This window comes from Rousettus aegyptiacus, unplaced genomic scaffold, assembly GCF_014176215.1.
Source record: "Rousettus aegyptiacus isolate mRouAeg1 unplaced genomic scaffold, mRouAeg1.p scaffold_m13_p_4, whole genome shotgun sequence".
NCBI lineage: Eukaryota > Metazoa > Chordata > Mammalia > Chiroptera > Pteropodidae > Rousettus > Rousettus aegyptiacus.
Genome location: NW_023416307.1, coordinates 96,108,687 through 96,129,003, shown reverse-complemented (window position 1 = coordinate 96,129,003; position 20,317 = coordinate 96,108,687). Strand labels below are relative to the sequence as shown.

The window sequence follows — 20,317 nt, the reverse complement described above, 5'->3', positions numbered from 1 at the left end:
AATGTTCAAGAATTTCAAAGAAATGATGGTCATAATGAATAAACAGATATGAAATCTCAGCAGAGACATGGAGGCTGTGAAACAAAAAGAAATACTAGAACTGAAAAGTAATATCAATAATGGGCTTAACAGAAGACTGAAATAAAGTATGTAAATTTTAAAGAATGATCCAAGAAAATAATTCAATTTAGAGGGAAAAAAATTGGAGAAAAGTAAAAAACATCTTGGTGATTTGTGAGGCAACATAATATGATTTAACATACATTTAGTTGACTCCACAGAAGGAAAGAATACATAAAGAATGGATTAGGGAGGTAATTAGGGTTGAAAGTTCCCCAAATTTGGTGAAAAGTTTCAGCAAAACATAACTATGTAATTTATAATTTGTGTGCACGTAAAACATGAAGCAATGGCACGTAGGATTGAGGAACCAAAAAGTGCTGTTGCAAATTTCTTAATTTTATATGAAGAGGTACACTATTAACCCTAAGCGGATTGTGGTAATATAAGAAGAACTAGTAAAAAGAAATTAATGCAAAGAGTTGTAAATAAGGAGGAATAGAGCAGCTAAAATGGAATTAGTACAGAACAGTGATTTTTTTTTTCATCCCTATAAGAGTATTCAAGTTGAAATGTCATCAGATCAGAAATTTCAGAAAGACATGGGTTTGAATCATTCTCCTTCCCCTCGAAACTATGATTTAGGGCATATGACATAATTTTAATTATTTCTTTATTCCTCAAAGCAATATGTTTCACAAGACATTGTGCTCTTGAATTATTTGTCATCTTCCATATGGCCATTGTGGATGTTTGAATTTGTGAGTTCAATTTCTTGATCACTCTTACGAATTTAAAACAGCTAATCAGTAGTATTATGTTTGGCTGTAGTTTTGGAAACTGTTTCTTTGTTTTATAACATTATCTCTCTACTTGGGTAACGTCCAATGAAATTAATGCTGAGAAATATAATTGAAAATATAGGTCCTTACACTCATACTAACAAAGGAATGGCAAACATACAAAGGAAAAAGGAAAATTCCAGAACTCCACTCCCATATGCCTTCTCCTTTCAGAACTTCTCCCATTGTGGAGCACTGCCAAGTACTCTTCAGAGATTAATCTAATTTACTTCCCTCCAGTTCTGATTCTTCAAAAGGCCAGGGACATTTAGATTCTCAGCTTCCGTTAGCGGCCACAGACCTAAACCTCATTAGTTTGAAAAAAAAAGGCTTTGTGCCTAACAAAGGTAATTAATGAATGTCATTTTTCTCCCAAAGTCAGACAACACAGGCAATCCTGCTCCCCTCCTCCCCTTCCCAGTAAATTGGCCTCCTCCGAGCCCGTGGAAAGGGAAACAAAATGCCTGGGCCCTGCGCCTCAGCCAACATTGCATTGCCAGGGCCAATTCCCCAAGCCAGGGGGTGGGGATGGGAGCAGATGCCAAAGAACGCGGCTCTTGCGAAAGAGTGGGTTCTACTCTCAGCAAAGTCCTTCCTCGCGGGCTCTGAAAACTGCTTTTCCTTGATTAGAGGCTTGCTGTTATCTGTCACCTCACGTTAGAGCTGTTACAACTTGGTATTCTTTATTCTCCCTCCCTCTCATTTTTTATTTGAAAACTAGCCCCAGTGGTGTCTCCTGCCTTCCGCGACCACTGACAGGCTGGGTCCCCAGAGCGGGGGGCGGAGTCCGAGGTCCGGGGAACCATCGGCCCCGCAAGGCGCCCGCGCCAGGACCACGCCCCTTAGCCCGCACCGCCCCCTCCCCTCGCCGCTTGTTTTTATTTGGAAACATCCTCCCCTTCCTCTCCCTTTCTCCGCCCCCGCTTCCCTCTCTGCAGCGATCGAGGCTAGACCCCAGGCCTGGCGCTGAGGTGCCAAGAGGACGGCGGGCCAGGCGGTTAGTGGGCCGGCCGGGCGGGCGGGCGGCGACGCGGGGAGAGGCTCGAGGCCGGTGGGTGGGGGGCGCGCAGTGTCCTGGGCTCGCAGTGCCCTTACCGCGGCGCCGCATCCTCAGGTGGTTGCGGGAGTTTCCGGGCTCCCGGCGCGCGTCCGCAGAGGGACAGGGAGGGGACGCGTGGCGAGACCGGCAGCTAGCCGCGTTTAGCCTCTGGCTGGAGTTGGAGCTCCTGGGGCTTAACGTCGGCAGCAGCGGCCCCGGGACGTAGGCTGGCTGCTGGGGACTCCTTCAGGCCTTGGAGAAACGCGCCCTGGGAGAGCTACCTGCGTGCCCGCCGCTCTGCCCCCTTTCTGGCGTCTCTTGTGGAAGGAAGGCGCGCTGCGCAGGGCGGCCCTCGTCCCCAGCATGCCTGTCCCGTTGACCCGGTCCCTCCTCGTGGGCTCCGCCAGCATCTTGCCCATATTCTCTTCTCGCAGCTCTCACCGACTCAGGCCAAGCGGGTAAAAAGGTTTAGAGTATCTTCTTTACATGCTAGGAGACGGAGGGCCGGGATTGCAGGAGATCCCTGTCTCAGTTACCCCTGAGGGCAAAGTGGGGAGATGTGATTTATTCGGGGTGTACTTGTATCTATGAAATAAGACGTGTGTATTTCAAGACTTAAATTTTTCTTCCATTTATTTTCTAATCTTGTTTATCTTCTCTTAAGATCTACAAATTTGAGTTTTGAATTTTATGTTGCGTATTTAAATTATAGCTACCTAAATAATGCACTCAGGTTGATTTCCCACCTACTTAAAGGGTATAGATTCAGTATTTTAAATTAGGTATTGCAACATTAGGAATAAAAATTCAACACCCATCTCTCTACTCACTATCATGGTTACTCCTGAAACAGTAGCATCATTTCCATTAAATCGGGAAAAGCCGAGACTGCTCATCGTCATACTTTGTGACATTGTTGTGAATTATACAGGCCAGCGACATTAGATGGAAGAGCGTATTAACTTTCTGATTAGAAATTGATCATTTTTTACACAATATGTGATTGTATACCTTGAATCGTCTACAGGAAACTACTAAAAATATCATTGAAAAAAATAAGAGAATTTAGTAGTGTTCAGTTGCTATCTACTGTAATTTAGAGATCTTAATAGATGTATACATAAACTAGAAAATACAATAGAACAAAAAAAAACAATTTGGCATAAAATAACACAAAATTGAGAAATCTAAACCTATTTAAAAAGAAAAAAATCCTAGGGACATATAAAATATATTAAATGTACATATGAGAATGTATAGGTAAAAATACAAAGAAAATACATTTTTATAAAGATATTTATCTACAAGGATGTATAAATTAAATCCCCAACCAAACTGTTTTTGTTTTTAAAGTAACTGTTTAGCTCCTATGGGAAAACAAACACTAGTCAGGAAGATTTCATGAAAAGAAAAATGTACACATGTGAAGACTTTACTGCATAATAAAAAGTATTATAAAGCTAAAGTGATTTAAAGGCGAAAGAAGAAGTAATAGACCTATTGCGGGACAAATCAATGACACTGAAGAGACAGATTTTAGAATAAAAGGAAAGCTGACATTTTGATAAGCATACATTTTAATGAGGGGGTGAGGAAGAAGTAACATTTAATTGATAAAGGTTGGACAGTCAGGTATTTATTTGGAAAAACTAATGAAACAGGAACTTTCAACACACTGATGTAATCTAGATGATTTATTCATTTTAATCTAAATACATGAAACCTAAAAGTAAAGAAAACCTGATGAATATTTGTGAGCATGACATATGGGGAAAAATATTTTTGAGGTTGATACCAAAACCTAACGCCCAATTAGGAACATGATTCTTATTAACATTGTATAGAAAAAACATACAAATAGGGAAATTAATAAAAAAAGAACTAATTTTACTAATATGCCTAGAACTCTCATTAATGACTTTTAAAATTAATCCAGTTCACAGAGGGGAGGGGAAAAGAGGGAAGTAAAAAAAATAAAATGTTAATATAAATAGAAGTTAAAAGTAATTTAATTGAAGAATAAATGAGTCAATTCAAAGCAAGAGAAATGCAAATAACAGTTCGAAGACTGTCACACTAGTTACCAGAAAAATGCAATTGAAGTGAGACAGTTTTGCCTGTTTTACTGATTTTGAAAGTCTGCTAATACTCAGTATCATTGATAATGTGATGAGAGAAATACACTTTTACAAACTGTTAGTGGAAAGTATTGGAAAAAGTTTTATATGGTGATAACTATTAAATTTTTCAAATATTCATTTGCTTACTGGAATTTATCATGCTCCTAAGTGTACAAATAAAAATCTATGTCAAAGATGTTCACAGTAGGATTATTGGTAATATAGTAAACTTGGAAACAATTCTGTACATACGGATTTGGATTTGATTACATAATTTATAGTATATTCAGAAGTGTAATGTATGGGTTTTGAGCATATTATAGCTCTTAAATATTCTAACTTGGAAATATGTCCAAAGTATATTCTGAGTTGAAACACACAAGAAAAATTGAAACACTGTATATGGTTATACACACATATGTACAATAACAACATTTTTGTAAATACTGAATTATCTGTATTCATATTCTGTTAACATAGTTCTATAATGCATAGTTCTATGCATGTTTATAAGGAAAAAGGATGTTATAGGAAAAATAATAAAGATCTTGAGAGTGTAATTAGTAATTTATATAGAACAGTTTCTTTCTGGATATATTGTCATTCACTGTGGAAAAAAATATGTTTTATTCACAAAGCGTTCCAAATTTTCATTTACTTTCTATTTGAATATCCTCTTCCTTTGAAAATCCCTTCTTTATTTTCTTCTTTGATATTGATTGCTATGATATTTTGTGTAGGTATACAGTTGAAAAGTTTTGCCTGAGGGATTTCACAGTGTTAACTTCTTTATAAACAGGAAATGCAGGAGTGTTCATACTCTGTATATTTTAGCAGCATTGTACGAAAATTCACCTTTAAAGTATTCATTTTTCAGGATGATGCTATCCTTTAAAAAGGAAAACATCTGAAACTAAACTATAAAAATAAAAAACTCATGGCAAAAATGAAATTAAAAAAATGACAAATGACAAATCATATAAACACAAAAGAAACTAGCAAACAGAAAAGTGAACAAATGACAGGCAATTCACAGAAATGGAGATGCAAATGACTTAAACAATAAAAACTATTCAACTTTATAAGATATGAAAAATAAAATAGTTTTGTCTTTCAGATTGGCAATGACAAAAATTATGATAAAACATCACATTAGTGGGAGGAGAGAAAAAAAAATGGCATAGATGATAGAGGCTCTGTTCATCCCTCTGGCAACGAAATCAAAGTTGTGATGGAAACAAGGAGCAGCAGCAAGGAAAAATTGCCTGAGATCTAGATGAATAAGACATACAACTAGGGAGAAATCCAAGAAATCACCCTGCAACAGCAGAAGGTAGGATGGGGCGAGGATGTGGGTCTGCCTGGTTGCGAGCGAGTGGCTGAGTGAGAAGGAGGCTGTGGCTGCGACAGCGGCAGACGCCTCTTAAAGGGGCTGCGTCAGCGAGCGGATTTTTGCAGTGATGGACCTGTTTGCTCTGAGCACCAGTGCCTATTTGGCTGTGTGCAGGGGGCACAGGTACTTACAGGGAAACATTGTCGGAGTGAGGGCCAAAGCGAGACTTGCTCTGTACAGAAGTGCCTGTGATATCCATTGTTCCCTATTGAGTCCTTTTCCCTACTAGTGCACCAGACACAGCACGCCCATAGCTGTGACATCATCAAACTGGATAACAGAGGGCACTCTGCCCAGAGGATTCCCTGAAACTCCGCCTACCCCAACTCAGGCCCCATCCAAACCATATCCAGGTATATCCTCAGCGAGTCTAGTGCTCCTTGCTGAGACTCACACTGGAGGCAGCTGGCCTTGGTTTCTGGTGTGACCTGTTGAGGTAACTATAAGCACAGCATCTGTGGACTGCGTGCTGAATCTTGACAAGTGGCCTTGGAGACATAGAGATTTGGGCTAAATTTGGCCTGCAGCTTAACCCCTCGCAGAACTGTGCCACTGGACACCTACTTTACAAATCTGCACTAATAAGACCAACAGACTTAGGAGTTTTGCTGCTTAGTACAAAGAAACACGGAAAGGCAGCCAAAATGGGAAGACAAAGAAGCAGAAACCATATGACAGAACAGAACGAAGATCCAGATATAATGGAGTCAAGTAATCTAACATGCAGAGTTCAAAACAGTAGCTATAAAGGTGCTCAATGAATTTTTGGGAAGTGTAGGGAACAACAAAGAGATAAAAATGGAAATTATAAAAGGGAACCAGTCTGAAATGGAGAATGCATTATCTGAGATGAGAAGTATTTTAAATGGAATAAATAAAGGAATAAACAAAGTGAATAAAGAAGAGGATCAAATGCCCTATCTAGAGGACAGGACAGCCAATCAAAACACTGAATCAGACTGGCAAGAAAAAAGATGCCAAGACTATAAAAATAAGGAAGATATGGGACACTATTGAGGCTCCAAATATTCATCTGATTGGCATAACAGAAGAAAATCAAGACGTCAAACAGCTGTTTGAAGAACTAATGATGGAAAACTCCCCTAACTTGATGAAGGAAATGGACATAAAACCCCAGGAAGCTCAGAGAATTCCAAAAATCAGGGATCCAAAGAGGCGCACACCAAGAGACATCATAATTAAAATACCAAAGGTTAAACAAAAAGAAAGAATATTAAAAGTGGCAAGAGAAAAAGAAATAATTACTTATAAGGGAACACCCATAAGACTGGCAGCTGATTTCTCAAAAGAAATTATGCAGGACAGAAGGGCTTGCAAAAAATATTTGACAAGATGAAGACCCAGGATATACAACCAAGAATACTTTATCTGGCAATTTAGAGTTGAAGGACAGATAAAGAGCTTCCCAGATAAAAATAAACCAAAAGAATTTATCACCAAGCCAGTTATTAAAGGAAATGTTGGAGGGACATCTTTAAGAAGAAAAAGCATGCATTAAAAACAGGAATAAAGAATGGTAACAAATACATTCCTATCAATAAGTACCTTAAATGGAAAAGATTTAAGTGCTCCAGCCAAAATATAGAGTGGCTGAAAGGATAAGAAAACAAGACCCCTACATGTGAAAGGAACAGGATGGGAAAAGATACTGCTTTGATGGACCTAGAAAGTATTTAAATCAGAGAAAGATAAATGCTATATGATTTCGCTTATATGCAGAATTTAAGGAATAAAAAGAACAAATTAATCAAAAACAGACTCACAAATATAGTGGACAATTTGGTGATGGACAGAGGGGAGGGAGGTTTGTGGGGCTAGGAGAATGGGGTGAAGGGTTAAAAGTACGAATTAGTAGCTGATGGATGGTCACAGGAATGGGGAGTATGACATAGGGAATGCAATTAGTATTAATACATTGGCTAGGTGGAGGGTCAGGGAAGGGAGGGAGCAATTGGATCATTTTACTAACTATAGATGCCTAACTAATATACTGTATACTTGAAACTAATTAAAATTTTCAAAACGAGATTAAAAAGAACCCTGTCACATTACTAATGGTAATATATTTTTGGTATGTAAATTGATTCAAATATTTTGACATATAGTTTGACAATATATGTCCAAAATAAAAATGCATGAAACTTTGATCCAGTGATTCTGCTTCCAAGAACTTAATACACAGGTACACAAAGAAGTATATTTCAACATTGTTGGTAATAGCATACATTCAAAAATAATTTAAATTTTCAACATTAAGCAGTCAATTAAATGTGATGCAGCCATTAAAAAGAATAAGGTTACATGAACTGAAATATAATCGAAATCAAGAAGAGATACAGAAGATGAACCTCAAAACGGGACAAAATTATATAGAAGACTGCAGTTTATATTAAAAGGCATATATTTTAGTTTGTGTATACTTAGAACATCTCTTGGAGAACACAAACAATCTAGTGTCTTGATTGTCTTTCGAGATGGCAGATGGGAGTCTAGGGGTTAGCAGTTTTGGGGAGTCCTGGAAGTCCTGGACCTCAGTTCTTGGTGTCTGGTTGACAAAGAATTGAAGGTAGATACCCAGAAATTGATTGTATGCAAGCTACCTTTATTAAAAATGAAAGTACACTTTTAGAAGGGAGAATAGGCAACCAGGAGCAGTCAGTGTTGAAGATGAAATAGGCTCACTCTGAAAAGGGAGAGCAAGCTGCCAAAAGTGGTTATCCTCAAAGACTTCTGCCAAGCGAAAGTCCACCCTCAGATGGGAGAGTGGGCAGGCTTAAGGGAGAGCTACTGCATCCTGTTGTGGGTTTGAGGATTTTATCCATTAATCTAAGGGGTGGAATGTTCATGATTTTGGAGAGTCACTTCGTGGAAAAGTGGTTCCCCCCCCCCCAGAATTAAGAAAACACCCCTTTTCTTACTATGGGCTTTTCAGAACTGTCATGGCATCAGATGCATGATGGATACAACCTTACCTGCAATGCTAATTTATTATTATTGTATAAAGAAGAAAGGTGAATTCTGGGTCACACCAGGTATCCTTCTGTGGATGCCTATGCTGACTTTCCCTATCCCCTTTATTTTCCGCTTTAACATGAAGTTTTAAACTACAGAAATGCTTCACTATGTCAAAGCTATTCAAGGCTATTTTCTTTTTAGTGGCTATGGGGAGCGGTCCTGATGTAATTCCTAACTAATAGGAGGCATCTTTAGTTTTTGTGGTATAAATGTATGAGCTGCTGGACTGCTTGATTTATACCGGTGTTTGCAGATAACACCTATTTAAAAATATCTGGTTTTATAAATGTAAGGTTTCTTATCAAAATAAGATTAATTTTAGGTCACACGACTTCCTTTTTTGCCACAGTTTCTAATACTAAGTTAAGCAGAAAAATGACACAGTAAGGCATTATCTGGTAACTTCCAAAAATTAACATGGTAATTTTTCTGTAAATGTATTATATAATCATCACGATGATATTATTTGTTTTTTTTTTTATGCTCCAGGTAACAATAACATTTCTCCCTTGAAAGCGAAAATGGAAAGACCTGATATTCTCTTTAAACAATTTAAACTAATTTATTATGTTTAAAAAAGTTATCTGTAAACTGTGGCTATCAGTTTGCTCACATTTAATCTCAGTCTTTTATATTAAAGCCAAATTACCAACTTTCAAAATTCTTAACACTTGTTAAAAGAAGGAAATAGCCTACCATAGACATTCTGTTTGGAAGAAATCCTGGTGTGACTAAAATATAGAATATATAGGCTATAAAAATGTAACAGCATACATCAATTAGATTTTGCCAACATTTTCATTTGCTCATAGTGAAAATAAATTATAGTTTCAGGTTTTTCTTACGGGATTGATTGCATGCAATTATGTAATAAAATAAATATATATTGTACATACAGTTCCAGTGAAAGATTCTGTATATCTCTGGGACAGTTCTGCATATTTTATCCAAAAATAACAGACCAAAGTTTATCTTGTTAGTACAAACCTCTATAATTTCTTTTTGAGTAAGGTAGATTCTTAATTCCAGCCTGTGTGATAGCAACCTATCAAGTTACCAAAATGTAGAAGAACTGAATCTTTCACGATCATTGGACTTTAATTCATTCATCTTGAACTCACTCAACTATCTAGTTCCCTAGTAACCAGTAAACCCATAAAACTACTCAATACAGCATACCACAGGAACCAAGATTTTGGTTTAAAGTTTTTAAAGAGAATTATACGTAGAAGGATGTGTAAAACTTTTCATCTTTGATGAACCTAGGGTCTTTTTAGTTACAGATTCACTACAATAGAGTAGATTTCAGTTCTATTTTTATTATTTTTTTCCAATCAGATTATATAATTTACATTGTACAAAATTTGAAGAAGAAATATAGTTTATACTTTAGCATATTCTCTCTAGATTTTAATTACTTTTTAACAACAAAAGTGCATTTTAATTATCCAGATTAGCATGTTAATAATTTTTACAAAACTATTTGTGACCATCTTTTTAAGGAAATATACTGTTTCACTGTGATGTGTTTTCTTAACTATTGGGCTAGATATTTGTGTAGTTTACAATAATTACAGTTTCTATTCTAGATACCTTTTATGAGAATGAGAATGTATTACTTAAAAATCTTACAGCATATTTTGGATTTCTTTTGAACTTTAGTGAAAATTCACTTGGATTTACAAATGAGGTTTGAGGGAAAATTTACATAGGTGTTTAATTAGTAAATTGAATTTATTAAAATATGATTTTTAGACGATGAATTTTTATTTAAATGCAGAAGGGATGTCATGGATCTGTAACTGTGGGAGTGGAATGGTAGTGAGAGATACATCAAAATTCCTTGGAAATGGTTTTGAATCTCATATACTTAAGAGAAAGAAGTCCCCTACATTAGTGGTTCTCAAAGTGTGATCCTGAACCAGCGGCTTCAGGATCACATGGTATGATATGCTCTAAGGCATATTTAGAATTGTACTAAATTTCTTTAATACACCTTCCTTCCTCTTCTTTGAGAATCGTTATACAAAATTCTTTAGGTTCATAATTTTCGTGCAGGAAGGAACTTTGGATACAAATTTGTTCAAACTTTCATAGTTGGGTACTTGACACTTGTCTGTATACATTTGATGTGTGACTGAAAGCTCTCTATGAAATATTTACATAGCTTTTCAGTTAACATGAAAATTTTGCAATTTTTACACTCACAAGAACAAACTCAGCTATATTATTTAATCATACATTTAGCAGATTTTACTTTCTTAAATATTCTTGGTAATATTGGAGTTTAGGAAGGCAGATAAATGGACATTTATTTTGGAAATAATGAACATCAAATGGTGAGCTAATATTTGGAAAATCTTTGTAAGAGCATTGCATGTACTATTAATCATTCTTTCAAAAATTTTCACTATGTCAATTACCTTCAAATAGCATTTTAACAAAAGTTTTTTTTTTTAAAAAGCACACCCTTGATTTAATGTTATAGTCTCAGAGTTTTTACTTTAAAAATATCTTAGCAACTTGACCCAATTTAAAAATCTATACAAAATGCCCCTTTTAAATTTGGCTACAGATGGTATTAATTTTTATTTCATTTTCTCAATTGTTTTTATATTTTAACATTAGAGGTTTATGTACTCCTAAAAGTTTTGAAAAAAGTTTCCCAATAGACAAGTTTTGCAAATTTGATCATTTTCCAGATTTCTGAAATCATTTTTTTAGTTTATAATGTACTTAAATGTTTCTATATTTGAATAATTAAATATGCACAGGAGAAAAGATATTTAATTACTGGAAACAATTATTTTCTTCCCCAGCTTGGTTCTGATGGCAGTGATAGACCCTCACCCAAGGAAGGGATAATAGGATGTATTTAAACAGGTGATACCTGTTGAAAGGTGATGAAGTGGGTTTTTATGGGTTCATGATGCTGTTTGCTTTGTGATACCTATGGAAAGCTCTTAACCTAACCTATGTGTGCCGTATTTTTGCAGCAGATTTCTTCATTGTGAGAACTGACCCTACACATTTGGATTCTGATATAAGATCATTGCAATAGCTAAATCCCAGAAAGCAATTGACTGGTTAAATTACCATGGTGTAATCCCATTTTTTAAGAGAAAGAAATCTGTTTATATATTTGATGATTCTCTAAAGTTCGGTGAACAATATAAATCAGTTTGCAAGTAGAAAATAAAAGATGGTACTGGTAATAGTTCAGCTAGACAGAAAGTTACATTAACTGTTGTTGGTATTCAGTATATGATAAGGGCAGTCTTGCAGGAAACTGCTATATGAATTTGGGTTTCAAAGATCCTTGGAAAATATACATAACTTCTGGAGAGCTCACCATGTTTAGGACCTGTTATTTTCTTTCAGTTCAAAATATTTTCTTAATTTTCTTGAGACATCCTGTTTGACTGGATTATTTAGAAGTTTGTTATTTCATTTCTGAGTGCTTGGCCATTTTCCTTTTATTATTCAGTTTGTGATTTCTAGCTATATTACATTATAGTCTGAGAACAACTGTTTGATTTTAGTTCTTTGTAATTTTTAAAGGTATGTTTTATGACCTATAATATGGTTTTTCTGGATAAAGTTCCCATGTGTTGAAAGAAGAGGCATTCTGTTGTTGGGTGGAGTGTTCTACAAATATTAAAGTTGGTTGTTGATGTTTTAGTTTTTTAGTTTCATTGCTGATTTTCTCTCTGCTTTTCTATGGATTTCTAAAAGAGGAAGTGTTCAAGTCTGGCTATAATTGTGGATTTGTTTCTCCTCTCAATTCTGTCATTTTTTGCTTTGTATATTTTGAAGCTCATTGGTAGGTACAATCACATTAGGATCACAATGCCTTGGTATATTGACTCCCACTTTTCAATGATGGCCCTCTTATCTGCAGTAATTTTCTTTGCTCTGAAGGCTACTTGTGGAATGTTAATATCCAGCTTTCTTTCAATAAATTTATGAAGATATACTTCAGATATAAAATTCAGTCATTTAAAGTTTATTGATTTTTATTGTATTCAGCATTTTTCTGCCGTTACCACAGTCTAATATTAGAACATTTTTATAACTCCAGAAAGAAACCCATGCCCAATAGGTCATTTCACATTCCTGTGACCCTTCCTCCAGCCCCTGGCAACCACTAATCTACTTCATATCTTTATATACTTGCCTATTCTGGATAGTTCGTGTAAAGGGAATCATACAAGTTATGATATTTTATGCCTGATTTCTTTCACTTAGTTAATTCAAAGTTCTGAAATTCAGTTTGTAGCATTTACCTTTTATGGCTGAATAGTAGTCCACTGTAGGGATATATTACATTTTAAAATTTATCCATTAATCAGTTGGTGAACGTTGAAATTTTCACTTTTTGGCTATTTCGAATAATGATTCCGTGAATATGTTTTTTTGATGTTCATTTTCATTTCTCTTGAGTATGTATCGAAGTATAGAATTGCTGGGTCATATGTTTAATTGTATTAACCATATTAAACTCTACATTTAATCTTTTTAGAAACTACCAGACCTTTCCAGAGCAGCTGCACCATTTTACATTCCCACCAGCAGCATATGAGGGTTTTAGTATCTCCACATATTTTCTGACGCTCATTATTGTCTGTCTTTTTTTTATTATACCCATCCTAATAAGTACGAAAAGTAACTATAGTTTTGATTTGCATGTCTTTAATGAGTGATAATGTTGAGAAACCTTTTATATCCTTATTGGCCATTCATATATCTTCTTTGGGGCAGTGTCCAAATCTTTGGCCATTTTTCAACTGGGTTATTTGTCTTTATTATTGAGTTCTGAGGTTCCCCCCCCCCATATTCTGAATAAAAAATCCTTCACCAGATATATGATTTGCAAATATTTTATCCCACTCTCAGTTTTTTGTTTTCTTGATGGTATTCTTTGCACTACAAACCTTTTTAATTTTGATGAAATCCAATGTATCGATTTTTGTTGTTGTTGCTTATGCTATTGATGTCATATCTGTAAACCATTGCCTAACCCAAGGTTATAAAGATTTACTCATATGTTTTTTTGTGTGGATTTTTTTTTTAATTTCTTAGTTTTACATTTTACACTTAGGTTTGTCGTTTGTTTGTTTGTTTTGACATAATTATTTTGTAGGGGAAGTTATAGGGGCCCAAATTCATCATTTTGTATGTAGATACAAAATAATACAGTTTTCCCAGACTGTTTGATGAAAACATTAGTCCTCCCTATTCAATGGTCTTGGCACCAAATTCTTTTCCATTGGTCTGTGCCAGTACCACATTGTTTGGATCTCTGTAGGTTTGTAGTGAGTTTTGAAATCAGGAAGTGTGAGTTCCCCATCTTTGTTTTCAAGATTATTCTGGCTCTTCAAGTTTCCTTTAGTTTCCATGAGAATTTTATGTTTAGCTTGTCAATTTACAGAAAAAGACAACTTGGATTTTGATAGGGATTATGTTGACTCTGTAGATCAACTTGGGGAATGATACTGCCATCTTAATATTTGGCCATTGAATAGCCAATCCATGAACTTGGGATGTCTTTCTTTTATTTAAATCTTCAATTTTGTTCAACATTATTTCATAGTCTTTAGTGTATAAGTCCTACACTTCTTTTGTGAAATTTATTCCTAGGTGTTTTATTCTTTTTGATATTCTTGTAAATGTAATTGGTTTCTTAATATTGTTCATTGCCAGGTTATAGAACACAGTTGACTTTTGCATATTGATTTTTTGTCCTATCACATTGTGTAACTTGTTTCTTCTAATAGTTTTTCATAGATTTCTTAGGAACTTCTATATATATATGTCAGATATATTTATTTCCAATCTTCTGGATATATGCCTTTTATTTCCTTTTTTTTTTTTTTTAACTTAATTGCCTTGGCTAGAATCTACAATACACTGAAGTAACAGCAGACATTGTTGTCTTGTTTTTGGTCTTAGTGGGAAAGCATTTATTCTTCTTCTATTTAGTCTGATATTAGTTGTGGGATACTTTATAGTTGCCTTTTATCAAATTATGGGAGTTTCATTTCATTTCTAGATTATTGACTTGGTTTTCTTTTTAATCATGAAAAAAGTACTGAATTCTGTCAAATACTCTTTCTGCATCTGTTGAACTGATCATGTAGTTTTTGATCTTTATTTTTATTATTAAATTATTTTAAATTATTTTCTTTCTTTTTTTTATATTAAACCAACATTTAATTACTGGTATATATCCCACTTGGTCATGGTGTATACAGTTTTGTAGTTTTGTTGAGGATTTTTGTGTCTACCTTCATAAGAGCTATTAGTATAACTTTCTTTTCTTGTGATGTCTTGTTCTGATTTTGATATCAGGGGCATAGAGTTTTATAGAATGAGTTGGGGTATGTTCACACTTATTTTTTAGGTGAATTTGTGAAAGACTGGTATTTATTATTAAGCATTTGTTAGAATTTACTAGTGACGTTGTCTGTTCCTGGATTCTCTGGGAAATATTTTGATTACTAATTTATTCTCTCACTATAATTCTATTTGGGTTTTCTATTTCTTCCTCAGAAAGTTTTGGGAGTGGATAGCTTTACTTTATCCTGTATGATGTTCAGTAAGCTTTACACATCCATAGGTTTATGTTTTTTATGCCAAATTTGAAAACTTTTTATCCATTATTTCTTTTAATTTTTTTTTTTTTTGCACTGCTTTATTTCTCCTGGTGTATAAAACTCTGATTGGCATGACTATTAGAATCTTTGGTATTGTCCTGCAGATTGGTAAGGTTTTGCTGATTTCTTTTTCAATAATTTTTGTCTGTGTTCTTCAGACTGGATCATTTCTGTTGATCTGTCTTCAGGCTCAATAACTTTGCCATATAATCTCCATTTTTCTATTGAGCCTATCTAATAATTTTTTTTTAATTTTTAAAAATTTTCCTTTACTTCTTTATATCTTCTTTTTCCTTTTTTTAAAATTAAGTTTATTGGGGTAACATTGGTTAATATAATTATATAATTTTCAGGTGTACATTACAATTTGACATCTGTATATTCTGTTACGTGTTTACCATCCTTCAGCTACCATACATTTGATCCCCTTTACCAACTTCACCATCCCCCAATATTGATTCCCTTTTACCCTGTCTGCCTCCCCGCTCCTCCCCCACACTCTACCCTCTGGTAACCACTAGTCTTCAGTCCATGTCCATGAGTCTCTGTTTGTCCTGTTCATTTGTTGCTTTTATGTCCATATCCCACATGTAAGTGATATCATGTGGTTTTCAACTTTTTCTGTCTGGCTTATTTTGCTTAGCATGATTATCTCAGGGTCCATCCACATGTCACAAATGGCAGTAATTCATCTCTTCTTATGGCTAAGTAATATTCCATTGTATATATGTACCACAGCTTCTGTAGCCACTCATTTATCATAGAACACTGTTTGATTCCATGTCCTGGCCACTGTGAATAATGCTGCTAAGAACATCAGTGTGCAAATACCTTATCGGATATGGGTTTTCAAGTCTTTAGGGTAAATACCCAGTAGAGGGATTGCTGGATCATATAGTAGATCTATTCTTAGATTTTTGAAGAACCTCTATACTGTTTTTTATAGTGGCTGTACCAATTTGTAGTCCCACCAGCAGTGTATTAGGGTTGCTTTTTCTGCACATGCTCTCCAGCATTTGCTATTACTTATCCTGTTGATTATAGCTATCCTAACAAGTGTGAGATGGTATCTCAATGTGGTTTTGATTTGAATTTCCCTAATAGCTAGTGATGTTGAGCATTTTTTTCATATATGTTGGCCATTTGTATGTCCTCTAGGGAGAAGTGTCTGTTCAGGTTCTCTGCCTATTTTTTGATTGGATCATTTGTTTTTATTGTTGTTGTTGACTTGTCTGAGTTCTTTCTATATTTTGGATATTAGCCCTTCTTGGAGGCATTGCTTGCAAATATGTTTTCCCCTTTTGGATGGATGTCTCTTTACCTTGTTGACAATTTATTTTGTTGCGCAGAGGATTTTTAGTTTGATGTAGACCCGTTCATTTATTTTAGCTTTTACTTCCCTTGCTTTTGAGGTCAAATTCATAAAATCCTCTTTAAGTCCAAGGTCCTTGAGTTTAGTTCCTATGTTTTCTTCTATGCATTTTATTATTTCAGGTCTTATATTGAGGTCCTTAATCCATTTTGAGTTCATTTTGGTGTGTGGTGATACACACCAGTCTAATTTCATTCTTTTGCAGGTGGATTTCAAGTATTTCCAGCACCATTTATTAAAGAGGCTTTCCTTTCTCCACTGTATGTTTTTGGCTTTTTTTGTCAAAAATTATTTGCCCATGTAAATATGGGTTTACTTCTAGACTCTTGATTCTTTTCTACTAGTCCGTGTGTCTGTTTTTCTGCCAATACCATGCCATTTTGAATACTGTAGCTTTGTAATATAATTTGAAGTGAGGCAGAGTGATGCCTCCAGTCTCATTTTCCGCCCCCCCCCCCTTCTCAGGATAACTTTGGCAAGTCAGAGTCTTTTGTACTTCTATACAAATATGATGACTTTTTGATCTTTAAAAAATCCCAATGGGATTTTGATGCAGGGATTGCATTAAATCTGTATAATTCTTTTAACTATGTTGATTCTACCAATCCAAAAACATGGACTATCTCTCCATTTCTTTGTATCTTCTTCGATTTTTTTTTCCATAGGGTCATGTAGTTTTTGCTGTATAGGTCCTTCACATGTTTTGTTAGATTTATTCCTAGGTAATTTATTCTTTTTGTTGCATTTGCAAAAGGAATTATATTACTTCTTTTTCTGATGCTTCATATTAGAATATAGGAACACTGTAGATTTTTGAATGTTGATTTTGTTTCCAGAAACTTTACTGTATTTGCTTATGGTTTCTAGTGTATTCTTGTGGAGTCTTTAGGGTTTTCTATATAGAGAATCATGTCATCCGCAAACAGTGACAGTCTGACTTCTTTGTTTCCTATTAGGATGCCTTCTATATCTTTCTCTTGTTTGATTGCACTTGGTAGGACCTCCAATGTTACGTTGACTAACAGTGGCAATAGTAGACAGCCTTGCCTTGTTCCTGATCTTAGAGGGAAGGTTTTTAGTTTTCACCATTAGGTATAATGTTCACTGAGGGTTAGTCATATATGGCCTTTATTATGTTAAGGTACTTTCTTTCTATACCAATTTGTAAAGCATTTTGGTCATGAATGGATGCCGTATCTTGTTGAAGGTTTTTCTGCATCTATCGATATGACTGTATGATTCTTGGTTTTTAATTTGTTTATGCAGTGTAACACATTAATCGATTTGCGTATGTTGAACCATCCCCGTGCCTCTGAGATGAAGCCCACTCGATCGTGATATATAATCTTTTTAATATGTTGCTTATTCAGTTCGCTTGTATCTTATTTAGGATTTTTGCATCTGTGTTCATGAAAGAGATTGGTCTATAAATTTTTGTGTGTATGTTATCTTTACCAGGGTGATACTGGTCTCAAAAAAATTAGTTGGGAATTATTGCCTTCTCTTTGATTTTTTGGACGAGTGGGAGGAAAATAGGTTTTAAATCTTTGAATGTTTGATAGAATTCACTGGTGAAGCCATCTGGTCCTGGACTTTTCCTTTTCGGCAGGTTTTTGATGATTGTTTCAATTTCCATACTGCTGATTGGTCTAGTTAGTTTTTCCAGTTCTTCTTGATTCAGTCTAGGAAGATTGTAGTTTTCTAAGTACTGGTCCATTTCTTCTAGGTTATTAAATTTGGTGTTTTATACTTTTTCATAGTATTCTTTTATGATCTTTTATATTTCTACAGTGTCTATTGTAAGTTCCCCTCTTTCATCTCTGATTTTATTTGTATCCTTTCTCTTTTTTTCTTTAGGAGTCTAGCCAGGGTTTTGTGAATTTTATTAACCTTCTGAAAGAACCAAATCTTTTTTGCATTTATTTTTTCTATTGTTCTTTTTTTAATTTTCAATTTCATTTATTTCTGCTCTAATTTTGATTATTTCTTTTTCTTTGATGACTTTAGGCTTCATTTGTTATTCTTTTTCTAGATTTTAAGATGAAGCTTTAGGTCATTTATTTGGGCTCATTATTGTTTTTGGAGATAACTCTGTAATAATATGAACTTTCCTCTTATGACCACTTTTGTCGTGTCCCAAATGTTTTGATATGTTGTACTATCATTATCATTTGTTTCTTTGTATCTCTCAATCTCTCTGACCCAGTTATTCTTCTCTGACCCAGTTATTCTTCAGCAGCATGTTGTTTAATCTCCATATTTGTGGTTCTTCCTGATTTCTTTTTGCAGTTGATCTCTAGTTTCAAATCATTATGATCAGAGATATGGTTAGTATGATTTCAATCCTCTCATATTTCTTAAGGCTATCTCTGTGTCCCAGTATGTGGTTGATTCTTGAGAATGTTTCATGTGCACTAGAGAAGAATGTATAAGCAACTGTTTTGGCATGGAAAGCTCTGTAAATGTCAATTATGCCCAGTGAGTCTAATGTGCCATTTAAGGATGTTATTTCTTTATTGATTTTCTGTTTGGATGATCTGACCATATCCACCAGTAGGGTATTTAGGTCCCCTGCTATGATAGTGTTTTGGTCTGTTTCTCCCTTTAGTTCTGTTAGTAATTGCTTCACATATTTTGGAGCTCCCTGATTGGAAGCATAGATATTAATAAGTATTATTTCTTCTTGGTGTCTGATTCCCTTTATCATTATGAAGTGTCCCTCAGTATCTTTCTTTATCTTTTTTATTTTGAAGTCTATTTCATCTGATATTAGTACCGCTACTCTTGCTTTTCTCTGAATGCCATTTGCTTGAAATATCATTTTCCACCCTTTACTTTGAGTCTATATTTGTCTTTGGAACTGAGATGTGTCTCCTGGAGGCAACATATGGTTGGGTTTTTGTTTTTGATGCAATCTGAAACACTGCATTTTAATTGGTGAATTTATTCCATTTACATTTAGGGTGATTATTGAAATTAGAGATCTTCTTATAGCCATTTTTTCTTTTGCTTTCTGGTAGCTCGGTGCTTTCATTGCTTTCTTGTCCTTGTGTTTCTGTTTTCTTCAGTTTAGTTGGCTTTTGTGTGTTTTCTCTCTGGTCCTTCTTGTTTTATGTTATATTTTTCACTTCCGAATCTCCTGTGTGTGGTTTTCATTATGAACATGTAAAGGAACATATATATACAGTTGTCCATTCTTTTCTGTTCATGCCTTATCTCCGTTCTCCTTTGCGAATTTGGGTCTTTGAATCCTCCTCTTTTCAGACATTGTTGCCTCAGTTTGTCTCTATGTATGCTAAACATTCATTACTATCTTGCTATAAAAATTCTCTAATTATTATTTAAGCTTATAATGCGCTGTTCTTAGTAAGGGTTGCAATCTTCTTCTATTTGTCTGATAGTCACCTTATTCCTTATTATTATTATTATTATTATTTTTTGTCATTTTGTTTTAGACGATCTGACCCCTTTTAGTATTTCCCATAGTGCAGAGCTCGCAGTGGAGAATTCCTTCCATTTTTGAATGTCTGGAAAGGTCTTAATTCTTAATTTCTAAAGGAGAGCTTAGCTGGATACATTATTTAGGCTGGTAGTTCTTTTCACTTAATAGTTTAAATATTTGATTTCATTCTTTTCCGGCTGTAAGGTCTGCACTGAGTAGTCCAACAATAATCTAATGGGTTTTCCTCTGTAAATTACCATTTTCTTGTCCCTGGCTGCCCTGAGAATTCTGTCTTTGTTGTTGATTTTTGATCATTTTAATATAGTGTGTCTTGGTGAAGGCCTTTTTGGGTTGAGA

The 20,317-nt window shown here is 34.9% G+C and overlaps 1 protein-coding gene across 7 annotated transcripts in view; it reads left to right on the top strand.

The window, feature by feature from the left end:
* Positions 1 to 1,792: 1,792 nt before the first annotated feature.
* Positions 1,793 to 20,317, top strand: part of PLSCR4 (phospholipid scramblase 4) — a 54,490-nt gene continuing 35,965 nt past the window's right edge. For 4 of the 7 annotated variants that reach the window (XM_016166117.2, XM_016166099.2, XM_016166094.2 and 1 more), the window contains exon 1: positions 1,793 to 1,899. The gene's annotated coding sequence lies outside the window, so the exon portion shown is untranslated. Of the gene's footprint in view, positions 1,900 to 5,343; positions 5,395 to 20,317 lie in introns of those variants that run through there. The other 3 variants (XM_016166108.2, XM_016166068.2, XM_016166085.2) reach the window with 3 other exon arrangements.